At 35.1% G+C, this 13187-nt stretch overlaps 1 long non-coding RNA gene across 1 annotated transcript in view; it reads right to left on the bottom strand.

The window, feature by feature from the left end:
• Window positions 1-1169: 1169 nt before the first annotated feature.
• LOC116862920 overlaps window positions 1170-13187 on the bottom strand; it is a 103429-nt gene continuing 91411 nt past the window's right edge. Inside the window, exon 4 of the long non-coding RNA XR_004381735.1 lies at window positions 1170-1274. This is a non-coding gene — a long non-coding RNA (uncharacterized LOC116862920). The remainder of the gene's footprint in view (window positions 1275-13187) is intronic.

The raw sequence follows: 13187 nt of genomic DNA, 5'->3' as shown, positions 1-13187 counted from the left end.
GCCTAAGAAGTTAAGGATGATTTTCACATCTTTAAATGGTGGGGGGGAAAAAATCAAAGAAGAGTAGTTCGTGATATGTGAAATTACAGAAAATTCAAATTTCTCTGTCCATAAATAAAGATGTATTGGAACACAGTCATGGCTCACTCTTTCACATATTGCCTATGGTTCCTTTCACACTACAACAGCAGAACTGAGTAGCTGCAATGGAGACTGTATTGCTCACAAAGCCTAAAATATTTACAACCTGGTTCCATGAAGAAAGTCTGCTATACACCACTAATTTGTATCTAAATTTATAAATATCTTGCTAATGTGAAATTCATATAAGTATCTTACTTAAATACTCCAAACACCTCCACATACCAAATGAATTCATGTATACATATTTATAGGCACAATGTCTACCAGAAGTCATTGACAAAGAACTGAACCAAAAGTTGAACATTGTAAGTTTATGCCTAGATACTGAAATATCAAGTTAATAACTATGAAAGGATTTATTATTTGCACATCTAAAACTCTAGAGTTAATTCATTTCTTTCAATCCTTCCCTACTCTGTCAGACAAAAAAAGAGTGTGTGAAATATTTAATACCTGAAGCTGCTACTGGGTTCTTAAGAACAGAAACTACTGCCTTAAAATTGCAACACTTTATGAAAATTCTTAAAGTACAATTCATTCCATGCAGTGGCCATTACCCAAGTAAACAAAGATTCTTATCATTAAATTTTCCAAGTTTAAAAAAATGTCTTATTATTATCTTTGTTCCATAAGCAATATTTGGCATACATGTATACATTGTGCATGACTTCTTGCAGGCCAGTAAGTAATTGTTCAGTAAATTATTCCAGGGTACTTACTGACACCCTACGAAGTTTGATAAAAAAGTAAAAGCTCTCATAAAAGAGGGCCAAACTAACTCCTAAATAACAGAAACAGGAAAAACATGCCATATAGTGTTTTCAATTACATACCTAACTCATTCAAAACTACTGTTGGTTTACCATGAAAATGTTTTAACTTGAATACCACTATTTGCTGATTCCTTAAACTAAGTTGCTATTACCAAAATCTACTTCTGTCATATGTAAGAAAACTAATAAAAACCAATTTTTATATATCATTTAGTCAATTGCATGACTTAATTTCCTTTTATTTCTAGGCAATTAAGAAACTCACACTGTCTTCCACATCTCCGGTCTTCCAGCCTTTCAACAGCATTTTAGACACAGGTATCTGAAGTTCATTTTCTAGAATCTGTTTAATCTCTCCTGCATAAATAAGAAAAGACTGAATATTACTAACCAAATAATTCAATCAACATTTGTCCATATCCAGGGCTACCAATAATATCAGGCATATGGTACACAATGACATTTGATAAATAAGTAAGAATAATTTCCATAGTCCAAACTTTAAATCCTAAACAAATGTTGCCCTTTGAAGAACTCAGGCTTCAAGATTAATTATGACAAAAGACTCTAGAATTAATTAGTTAATTAACTGCAGAGCTCTTTAAAGAAATAGATACCAGTTTGAGTAGAAACAACTTACTTTAAATCAATCACTGAAAATTCCACTATGTGCTCAGCATGTGGTAGGAATAGCAGGTAAAGTATAAAACTTGAAGTGATACAGTATAAGCAAAGCAGATTTTAGAATGAAGATTTGGGCTGAAGTCTTATCTTCAAGAAATAAATATCTATTCTTAGTTTTTGTATCATAAAATGGAGAATAATATTGCCTTTCTTAACTATTTCCAGGGTCTAAGGATTAAAAGGAAATAACATCCATGAAAGCAGCTGAAAAAATAAAGTCAATGTATATAATCTAGAAGACAATTTAAATTACATTAAAGAGAAAAGCAACAGAATTTCAGAAAAGAAAAAAAAAATGTGTTGGATTAAGCAGAGAAGGCTTTATGAGAGAGATGAGATTTAAACCCAGATTGAAGGATAACTGGGTCATGAAGGAGTGCACACCAAAAGTTATTCTATTCAATGAAGACAAAAGACTTAAAGGTAAAAAAGGCAAAAATGAACACAATGCTAATGAAAAACAGTGAGGAATCAAAATTTTCCCAGTGTTCCACAAATTGTTTTTCAGGAATCAAGTCTACTAATAAATTAATCAGCTAATTTCTATAACTACAGTATATTAAGCAGATTGTTGAATCAGAATATACAAGCATTGCATATATTTACTTTTATTAGGTTGTTGCTAGTCTATACCTTTTTTTAAAAAAGTGTATTTTAGGGGCGCCTGGATGGCTCAGTGGGTTAAAGCCTCTGCCTTCGGCTCAGGTCATGATCCCAGGATCCTGGGATCAAGCCCCGCATCAGGCTCTCTGCTCCGCAGGGAGCCTTCTTCCTCCTCTCTCTCTGCCTGCTTCTCTGTGATCTCCGTCTCTCAAATAAATAAATAAAATCTTAAAAAATAAATAAATAAATAAATAAATAAATAAAATTAAAAAATTTAAATAAAGTGTATTTTTAAAAGTATACTTTTTCATACTTTATTTTTGGAGAGAGAGAGAGAGAGTGCATGAGCAGGGAAAGGGGCAAACGGAGGGGGAAAGAATCTTAAGCAGACTTCACATCCAGCATGGAACTGCATGTGGGCTCAAACTCACGACCCTGAGATCACGACCTGAGCTGAAATCAAAAGTTGGACATTTAACTGACTGAGTCACCCACACACCCCTAGTCTATACTTTCAGATTAACACATAACTCAACCCCATTTATAGTAAGTGATTGAATATTGAAAAACCTGATTATGTTATATATTAAAAGAGAAAAAATATTACATGCTGACGAACGAAGGAGGAAAAAACTTACACTACACAGTACTATGGAAATACAGCTGCCAAAGTAAGCAGTGCTATAATTAAATGCTTCATGGCCTTAGTGACAAAGTCTTACTTCCCCAAAGATAATTCCTATCTGGGCACTTTTGATAGTGACTAAATGTCGTAATATATTTTACAAGCACAAACCTTTATCAACTGTAGACTTTGAAAATGTCACTGCTGACAAAGAATTTATGGAAATGGTAGGAAAATGAGCCACACTTTTTATATCAAATACATATAAACATTGACTTTTCATTTATGGCTAAGGTTAATATTTCCAGAGCTGTCCTTGTCTAGAACTGAGCTTATGCTCTTTCAATTCCGCCCAGTGCTTTCCTCTTAGAAACTGACCTTCACCTGACACTTTCTACTTAGACTCCTAGAGATACTCTTAGCATTCATAACCTAACAGAAGTTTCTTAAAGAAAAAAACAAAAATAGATTTTAAGTTGAAGTTGCAGTTACTCTTTGCAACAAGCTTGGATAACATATAAAAAGTTTAATTCCACAGGTAGAAAAGAATGGAAAACAAAACCAGAATCTTGACAGCACCCTGAGTTCCTCATATTTTAAAAATTTATTCTGTTGGTCTCAATTTCTTCTTTAGTAAAGTAGGGATAATTATAGTACCAACACTTAATTGGGTTCCTGCATTAAATCACATAAGACATGGAAATATTTTGTATTAGTGTGTGTTTCAAAAAATGTTGATTATTTTGATTTGTATTAGGTAATACACACATAAATGTCTAGCATAGTATTTGGCCAGAATAGATTCTAAATAAACAGTAATTATTGTTTTAGGGATATCCAAAATAATTTAGGTCAGTGAAATACTAGAATGAAGCAAGTTTCAGAGCCAGTATGTGTATCTGGGTCTTTCTGACACCAAAGATCTTAACACAAAATGGCACTGCCACTACAGCACCCTAGTATGTCACTTAGAAAAATGTGCAGATATGCAGATGTCATTAAGAGCAGTTCACTGTACTTGCAAACCATCTATCTGATAGGGAGTCAATATCCAAAATATATAAACAACTCACAACACAATACCAAAACACACACACACAATCCAATTAAAAAATTAAAAACGGGCAAGGGTGTCTGGGTAGCTCAGTTGGTTAAGCATCCAGCTCTTGGTTTCAGCTCAGGTCATGATCTCAGGGTTCTGGGATCAAGCCCTGTGTTAGGCTCCACACTCAGTGGGAAGTCTGCTTAAGGATTCTCTCCCTCTTCTCTGTCCCTCCCCTTGTTCTTTCTCACTCTCTAAAATAAACAAAACAAATCTTTTTTAAAAAATAGGCAAAGGACCTGAACAGATACTTTTCCAAAAAAGATATACAAATGGCCAACAGGTAAATGAAAAGATGCTCAGCATCACTAATTATTAGGGAAATGCAAGTCAAAACCACAATGAGATATCACCTCTTGCCTATTAGAATGTCTTCTATCAAAAAGACGAACAATAACAAATTCTACAATGATTGGAGAAAAGGGAACCCTTGTGCACTGCTGGTAGAATTGTAAATTAGTACAAGCACTAGAGATAACAGCATGCAGGGTTCTCAAAAAATTAAAAACAGAACTACCATATCATCCAGCAATATATCCAAAGGAAACAAAAACACTATATCAAAAAGATATCTACACCCCCATGTTCAAAGCAGCATTATCTACAATAGCCAAAATACTGAAGCAACCTAATTGTCCAATGATGGATGAATGAATAAAGAAGTTGTGATGTATGTATACATTTCAATATTATTTAGACATAAAAAAGAAAGAAATCCTGACATTTTTTATAACATGAACAGACACTGAGGGCATTATGCTAAGTGAAAGAAGTCAGATATAGAAAGTCAAGTACTATATATCTCACTTACATATGGATCTAAAAAAAAAAAAAAAAAGAAGAAGAAGAAGAAATACACAGAAAAAGAGATCAGATTTGTAGTAACCAGAAGTGGAGTTGGGAATTGGATGAAGGTGTTCAACAGCTACAACTTCCAGTTATAATAAGCGCTGGGGCTATAATATATAACATGAAGACTACAGTTAACACTACTATGCAGTATATTTTAAAGTTGCTGAAACTTCAGTGGGGGAATTTGAAATAAAGTGAAAAAAAAAATTGATCTCCCCAAGGATCTTGGTGTTCATGGGGGTCATTTTAAGAAACATGCCCTTATTTAGAGAAACCTCCACACCTAGGATTTCTTTTCCTTCAGGTAATCCCTCCACCTTAGCAGGGATTATTAGAATAAACTTCTAAAATTACTTTTTTGTAAGGCATGCGCATTTACTGGATAATGGAAAACTATTTTTTGTTCAGTGATTTTTGTTTTCATCCTAAAAGAAAATGGTAGAAAACAAATCATTTCTTTTAATTAATTAATTTATTTGACAGAGTTCACCAGCAGGCAGAAAGGCAGGCAGAGAGAGAGGAAGAAGCTGGGTCCCTGCTGAGCAGAGAGCCTGATGCGGGGCTCGATCCCAGGACCCTGAGATCATGACCTGAGCCGAAGGCAGAGGCTTAACCCACTGAGCCACCCAGGCGCCCCACAAATTGTTATTTTTGTTAACATTAAATCTTTGGGAATTAAAATAAATAAATAAACAGATAAATGCCATTGTTAAGAGAGTAAATCCTTGGAGTTCCCAGTACAGGGAGGAACCCCCCCTTTTTTGTGTACTTACATAAGATGATGGATGTTAATTAAACTTATTGTGGTAATCACTTTACGATACATGTAAGTCAAGTCATTATGCTATACACTTCAAAAGTATACAGTGCTGCATATCAATTATATCTCAGTAAAACTACAAAAAGACTTTTGTAAAAGAGTCCACTGAGTCCAGTAGCATACTTTCAAAAAAAACCAACTCAGATTATGATATACATATGTGTGTGTGTGTATACATATATATATGATATACAAATAATAAAATTCACTCGTGAATTTTGACAATATATACACCACTGTAACCACTACCACAGTTAGGATAAAGGACATTTCCTATATCACAAAAAGATACTCATACCTCTTTGAAACAAAAACCTTCTCTCACCCAACCACTGACTTTTCTTCTCACTCTAAAGACTAGTTCTGTTATCTTTTATGCCTGGGTTCTTTTGCTCTGCTTAATGTTTTTGACATTCAGCTACACTGTTGCGTGTACCAATAAGTTTATTTTTCATTATTTAGTAGTATTTCATTACATTGTAAGGTAGGCAGCTTCTGAAATGGCTTCCAATTCCCCACCCTTATGGTATTCATGCCCTTTGTAATTCCCTCTCCCATGAGTGTGTACCAAGTTACTTGGTACCAAGTTACTTCAATGAAGCAAATATAATAATGGTGATGGGATGTGACTACTGAGACAGGTTTTAAGACTATGGTTTCCATCTTGCTACACTCTCTCTCTTGCCCTTTATTTGTTCTCTCTGATGAAAGCAAACTGGTATAGAGAGAGGCAAACATAGCAAGGAATAGAGGGCAACCTCCAACCAAGACTGAGTGAAGAGCTGAGTCTCTTGGTTCAATAGCCCACATGGAAATGAATCTGTCAGCAACCACATCAGTGATCTCAAAAGTTTATATTTCCCTGAGATGAGCCTTGAGATGACATACTGATTGCAGCCTAGCTAAGCCATGCCTGGATTCCTTATCTACACAAGTGGTGAGATAATAAATTTTCTTAACCAGCTAAATTTTGAGTCATTTGTTACACAGCAACAAATAAAATACATATGGATATTGCAGTATTTGTTTATACATTCTCCAGCTGATGAACATCTGCAGTGTTTATATTTTTTCCCTAGTGCAAATAAAGCTACGATGAACATTGTGTAAACCTTTTGTAAATATGTGTTGATTTCTCTTAAACAAATACCTAAGAATGGAATTGCTAGACTGTATGATTAACTTTATTTTAAAAACTGCCAAACTGTTTTCCCAAGTGATTATACCATTATGAATTCCACCAAAGTTCCAATGGCTGCATATCACTATCAACAAAAAGAATTTAATTTTAGCCATTCTGGTGGCTATGGTTTCTAAATGTGGCTTTAATTTAAATTCTCTGATGATTAATAATAACTAATGACACTGATCATCTTTTTGTGTGCTTCATGGATAATGCATATCTTCTATAAAGCACTGAATAGATGTGTTACAAGTGGACCTTGCATTGTTCTTAATCTTAGGAGGGAAGAATTTGATCTTTAATTATCAAGTATTATATTAGTTGTATGTTCTTCAGCAATGTGTTTTATGAGGTTGACAAAGTTTCCCTCTATTCTTACTAGTTGTTAGTTGTTTTCTTTAATTTTTCAACATGAATGGGTGTTGAGTGCTTTTTCTTCCACCTACTGAAATGATCAGATGAATTTTCTCACTTATTATTCTAATATCGTGAATTACAAAAATAAATTATAAGCTGTTAAGCAAGCTTTGCATTCCTGGACAAACTCACTTGACCATGAGGTATATTATATGCTTATGTATGTATTTTATTGTATTTTACTAAATTTAACTTGCAAATATTTTTTTAAGATTTTATTTATTTGAGAGCATGTGAGCAAGTGAGCTCAAGGGCGAGGTCAGGGGCAGACAGAGAAAGACAAGCAAGCCTTATGCTGAGCACAGAGCCCAACTTGGGGCTTGATCTCATGAAACTGAGATCATGACCTGAGCCAAAATCAAGAGTCGGACCTTAACCAACTGAGCCACCCAGGCACCCCAACCTGCAAATATTTTGTAAAGAACTTTTTTGCCTCTATAATTTTAAGAAATATTGGTCTGATTCTCTTACACTGTACACAAAGATAAACTCGAAATGGATAAAAGACCTCAACGTGAGACAGTAATCCATCAGAATCCTAGAGGAGAACATAGGCAGTAACCTCTTCAATATCAGCCACAGCAACTTCTTTCAAGATAGGTCTCCAAAGGCAAAGGAAACAAAAGCGAAAATGAACTTTTGGGACTTCATCAAGATCAAAAGCTTCTGCACAGCAAAGGAAACAGTCAACAAAACAAAGAGGTAACCCACGGAATGGGAGAAGATATTTGCAAATGACAGTACAGACAAAAGGTTGATATCCAGGATCTATAAAGAACTCCTCAAACTCAACACATACAAAACAGACAATCATATAAAAAAATGGGCAGAAGATATGAACAGACACTTCTCCAATGAAGACATACAAATGGCTATCAGACACATGAAAAAATATTCATCATCACTAGCCATCAGGGAGATTCAAATTAAAACCACATTGAGATACCACCTTACACCAGTTAGAACGGCCAAAATTAGCAAGACAGGAAACAACATGTGTTGGAGAGGACGTGGAGAAAGGGGAACCCTCTTACACTGTTGGTGGGAAGGCAAGTTGGTGCAGCCACTTTGGAAAACAGTGTGGAGATTCCTTAAGAAATTAAAAATAGAGCTTCCCTATGGCCCTGCAATTGCACTACTGGGTATTTACCCCAAAGATACAGATGTAGTGAAAAGAAGGACCATCTGTACCCCCAATGTTTATAGCAGCAATGGCCACAGTCGCCAAACTGTGGAAAGAACCAAGACGCCCTTCAACGGACGAATGGATAAGGAAGATGTGGTCCATATACACTATGGAGTATTATGCCTCCATCAGAAAGGATGAATACACAACTTTTGTAGCAACATGGATGGGACTGGAAGAGATTATGCTGAGTGAAATAAGTCAAGCAGAGAGAGTCAATTATCATATGGTTTCACTTATTTGTGGAGCATAACAAATAACATGGAGGACATGGGGAGATGGAGAGATGGAGAAGAAAAGGGAGTTGAGGGAAATTGGAAGGGGAGGTGAACCATGAGAGACTATGGACTCTGAAAAACAATCTGAGGGTTCTGAAGGGGCAGGGGGGTGGGAGGTTGGGGGAACCAGGTGATGGGTATTAGAGAGGGCATGGATTGCATGGATTACTGGGTGTGGTGCAAAAACAATGAATACTGTTATGCTGAAAAGAAATTTAAAAATTAAAAAAAAAAAAAGAAATATTGGTCTGTAGCTTTCTTTTCCTGTAATGTATTTGCTAAATTTTAGTATTAAAGTAATGCTGATTTCATGAAATGAATTAAGAAATACTTTCTCCTTTCTCTATTTATGAATGATTGCTAGTATTTCTTCCTTTAATATTAGACAGACTTTACCAGTGAAGACATATAATATTGGGTTTGCTTTTGGGGAATGTTTTTGATTATCAACTTATATATTGGATACACACCTACTCATATTTTTTATTTTTTCTTCTGTTGGCTATATTTTGTACCTTTAAAATAACCTTTATAGCTACTTAAAGTTTGATGTATCTTTTAAATTTACTGGCATAAATTTGTTCTTGATGTTGCCTTATAGCCCATTTAATGTCTATAGGTTCCTTTCATTTCCAATACGAACAACTTGTGCTTTCTTTCTTTTGTTCTTATTCACAGTAGCAAGTGAATTATCCATTTTATTCATCTTCTCAAAAAAAGCTGTTTTATATATTTTGTTCATTTTCTCTATTTATCCATTTTCTGCTTTATAGATTTCTGCTTGTGTGTATACACATACATAATTTGCTTCCTTTTATAGCTACTTTATTTGCTCTCTTTTTTTTGAAAGATTATTTATTTATTTATTTGACAGACTACTTGCGATAGGCAGAGAGGCAGGCAGAGAGAGAGAGAGAGAGAGAGAAGAAGCAGGCTCCCCACTGAGCAGAAAGCCCGATGCTGGGCTCAATCCCAGGACCCTGGGATAATGACCTGAGCTGAAGGCAGAGGCTTTAACCCACTGAGCCACCCAGGCGCCCCTTATTTGCTTTTTAAACAAAAATTAATACCTTCATTATAATTGGCAGGAAATAAACTGCACATATTTAAAATCTACTATCTCATAAGTTTTGACAAATACATCCAAAAAGTGAAATTCATCATAATCAAGATTATAAATTTAGGGGCACCTGGGTGGTTCTGTTGTTAAGTCTCTGCCTTCGGCTTGGGTTGAGTCCTGCATCAGGCTCCCTGCTCACCTGGAAGCCTGCTTCTCCCTCTCCCACTCCCCTTGCTTGTTTTCCCTCTCTTGCTGTGTCTCTCTCAGTCAAATAAATAAAATCTTAAGAAAAAAAAAAGGTTGTAAAATTTATCCACTACTCCCCCACCCCAAGGTTTTTTATGCCCCTTGGTAATTCCTCTATACTCTCCTTACTTCATCCCCAGAGAACTGCCGATTTAATTTCTGTAACTATGGTTTAGTTAGCATTATCTAAGATTTTCTATAAATGGAATTGCATAATATACTTTTTAAATCTGGCTTCTTTCACTCAAAAAAGTCTGAGATTCTCTCACATGGTTGTGTGTAACAAGACTTTTATCACTAAGTATTATTACATTATATAGATACACAACAATGTGTTTATCCACCCACTGGTTATGGGTATTTGGAGTTATCTACATTTAGTGCTTTTACAAATAAATTGCCATAAACAACAGTGTATATAGTTTTGATAGACATGCTTTCATTTCTCTTGGGTAAATACTTAGAAGAGGAAAGGCCATTGTATAATAACTTTGTAGGAAACTGCCACTCTTTTCTAAAGTGGTTTCTATTGTGATGCCTTCAAATTTACTAATCTTTTCTTCTTCACTGTCTAATATGTTAATCCCATCTGGTAAAATTTTTCATCTCAGACATCATGGTCTTCATCTCTAGACACTCATTTTGGGTCATTTTAATATTTCCAATGACTTATTTTAAATCTTTCCTCTTTTTTATTTTTATATTTTTATAATTATAATAGACATTTATTTAAAGTAATACACTTGCAGCTTAAATAGTTCTAAATTGTACATTTCATGTTTATTCAACTTCTTAAAAATATTTGTAGGACAGCTGCTACCACAGATTTTAATTCCATGATTATCTCTTTGCCCATCTCTTTCTTCCCCAAATAACTTCAGATATGGTTCAAGGTAGAATTTATCCTCTTCATATTCTGTCCACTGCTCTTTAGGCAAAATCTGCTGCCTCATAGTCAGTCCTAGTACTCTCTTAATGCGAAACATCCTGTCGTTATAAAGGTTCCCAAGAATCCTTCTTATGGCCTCTTTCACGTTATCATTCTCATATATCATCTTGCATTAACCCCAGCTTATTGAACTCTGCCACCACAGGCAACTACAAGCCTGCTCACATTTTTGACACTTTTCCACTCTTTTTTAAATGTAAGAGAGTTAAAAAACCATTTTAATGTCTGTACCTGCTAATTCCAAAATCTATGTCAGTTCTGAGTTGTTTTTAATTACTCTCCTCATTATGGGCCAGGTTTTTCTGCATCTTTGAATGCCTGGCAATTTTTATTGGATGCCAGACATTGTGAATTTTGCTTTGATGGGCAATGAATACTTTTTTATTCCCATAAATATTCTTGGGCTTTGTTCTAAAAATACAGGTAAGTAACTTGGAAACAGTTCAATGTGCTTGGGTCTTGCTATTAAGATGTCAGTGAGTATCATCCAAGTAGTATTTAATCTAATGCTAATTATTCCCTGATACCAATGCAAAAGCATTGAGGTTTTCCAATTCAGCATGTGAGCACAGACACTATTCCTAATAGTATTCCTTCTAAGCCTTTTGGGTGGTTTATTTAGCTGTTTTAGGAGTGAAGGGAAATCCTGTTGCTCTAAGTGGAAGGAAGGGAGGGGACACTTTTCCTATTTCTTAGTATAAGGGCTGAACAATGCTTCTAGAACTTTCTTTTGTAATTAAGCATTTGAACTACAAATGTCCCACTCAATACCACTTTGTCAGCATCAAACAAATGTTGATATGCCATGTTTCCATCTTAATTCAGTTCAACATATTTTCTCATTCCTTTTGTGATTCTTTCTTCGACCTATGGTTTATTTAGAAATGTTATTTAATTTCCAAATATATCAGGATGTTCCAAACTCTTGATTTCTATTAATTCTACTACTGTCAGAGAACACACATCACATGATTTTTATAAACTTTTAGTGAGTTGTTTTATGGCTGAGTATATTTTCTGCCTTAATGAATGTACCAACAGCACATGAAAAGAATACGTATTTTGCTGTGGTTATGAGGAGTCTACAACACTTCAAATCAAATTGGTTGGTATGTTGTTCATATCTGCTGTTGTTCTGAACATTTACTATTAGAAAGGAATGCTGTAATCTCCAATTACCACTGTGGATTTGTCCATTTTTCATATCAGTTCTATCAGGTTTTGTTTCATATACCTTCAAACTCTGTTATTAGATATGTGCATATTCATGATACTATGTCTTTGTGATGACTGTGATGAGTTGCCATGTTCATCACAAAATGTCTCCATTTGGCCTTAATAATATTCCTTGTCCAGAAGTCCACTTCATTTAATATCAACATAATAAAATGTTACTAACATTTCATATACTGATTGGCATTTTCCTATATACATTTTAATATTATACTTAAAGTAGGTTTCTTGTACATACATATTTCATTTTCCTTTTTTATCCAGTCTCACAATTTCTACTTCCTGGTAAGAATGTGAGACAAGGACACCTGGGTGGCTCAGTCAATTGAGCTTCTAACTCTTGGTTTCCATTCCAGTCATGATCTCAGTGTCAAGGGAATGAGCTAGGTCAGGCTCCCAGCTTGGTACAGAGTCTGTTTGGGAGTCTTTCCCCTCTTCCTCTCCCTCCCCTCTTACCCCTCCCCAGATGCATGGGCACAGGTGTATGCTCTCTCTAAAATAAATAAATAAAATCTTTAAAAAAAAATGTGAGATAATTTATATTAATTGTAGTTATGGTCTTATTGCTTTTATATTCATCCTATCTTATTTTTTGTTTTATTATCTCTTTCTACCTTTATATGAATTTATTATTTTTAGGTATTCCCTTTCATTTCAACCCTTGGCTTAATAACTATAATCTGCATTTCACTATTTTAGTGATTGCTCCTGGGTTTACAATTTGAATTATTTTTTAAAGATTTTATTTATTTATTTGACAGAGAGAGAGAGATCACAAGTAGGCAGAGAGGCAGGCAGAGAAAGAGGGGGAAGCAGGCTCCCTGCTGAGCTGAGAGCCCAATGCAGAACTCGATCCCAGGACCCTGAGACCATGACCTGAGCCAAAGGCAGAGGCTTAACCCACTGAGCCACCCAGGTACCCCTACAATTTGAATTTTTATCTATTTTTTTAAGTAGGCTCCATGCCCAGTGGGGAGCCCAAAACAGGGCTTGACCTCATGACCCTGAGTTCAAGACCTGAGCTGAGACCAA

Source organism: Lontra canadensis, unplaced genomic scaffold (genome assembly GCF_010015895.1).
Source record: "Lontra canadensis isolate GAN:19392208 unplaced genomic scaffold, GSC_riverotter_1.0 scaffold383, whole genome shotgun sequence".
Taxonomy (NCBI): domain Eukaryota; kingdom Metazoa; phylum Chordata; class Mammalia; order Carnivora; family Mustelidae; genus Lontra; species Lontra canadensis.
The sequence above is the reverse complement of the archived record's forward strand: the minus strand, read 5'-3'. Positions and strand labels throughout refer to the sequence as shown.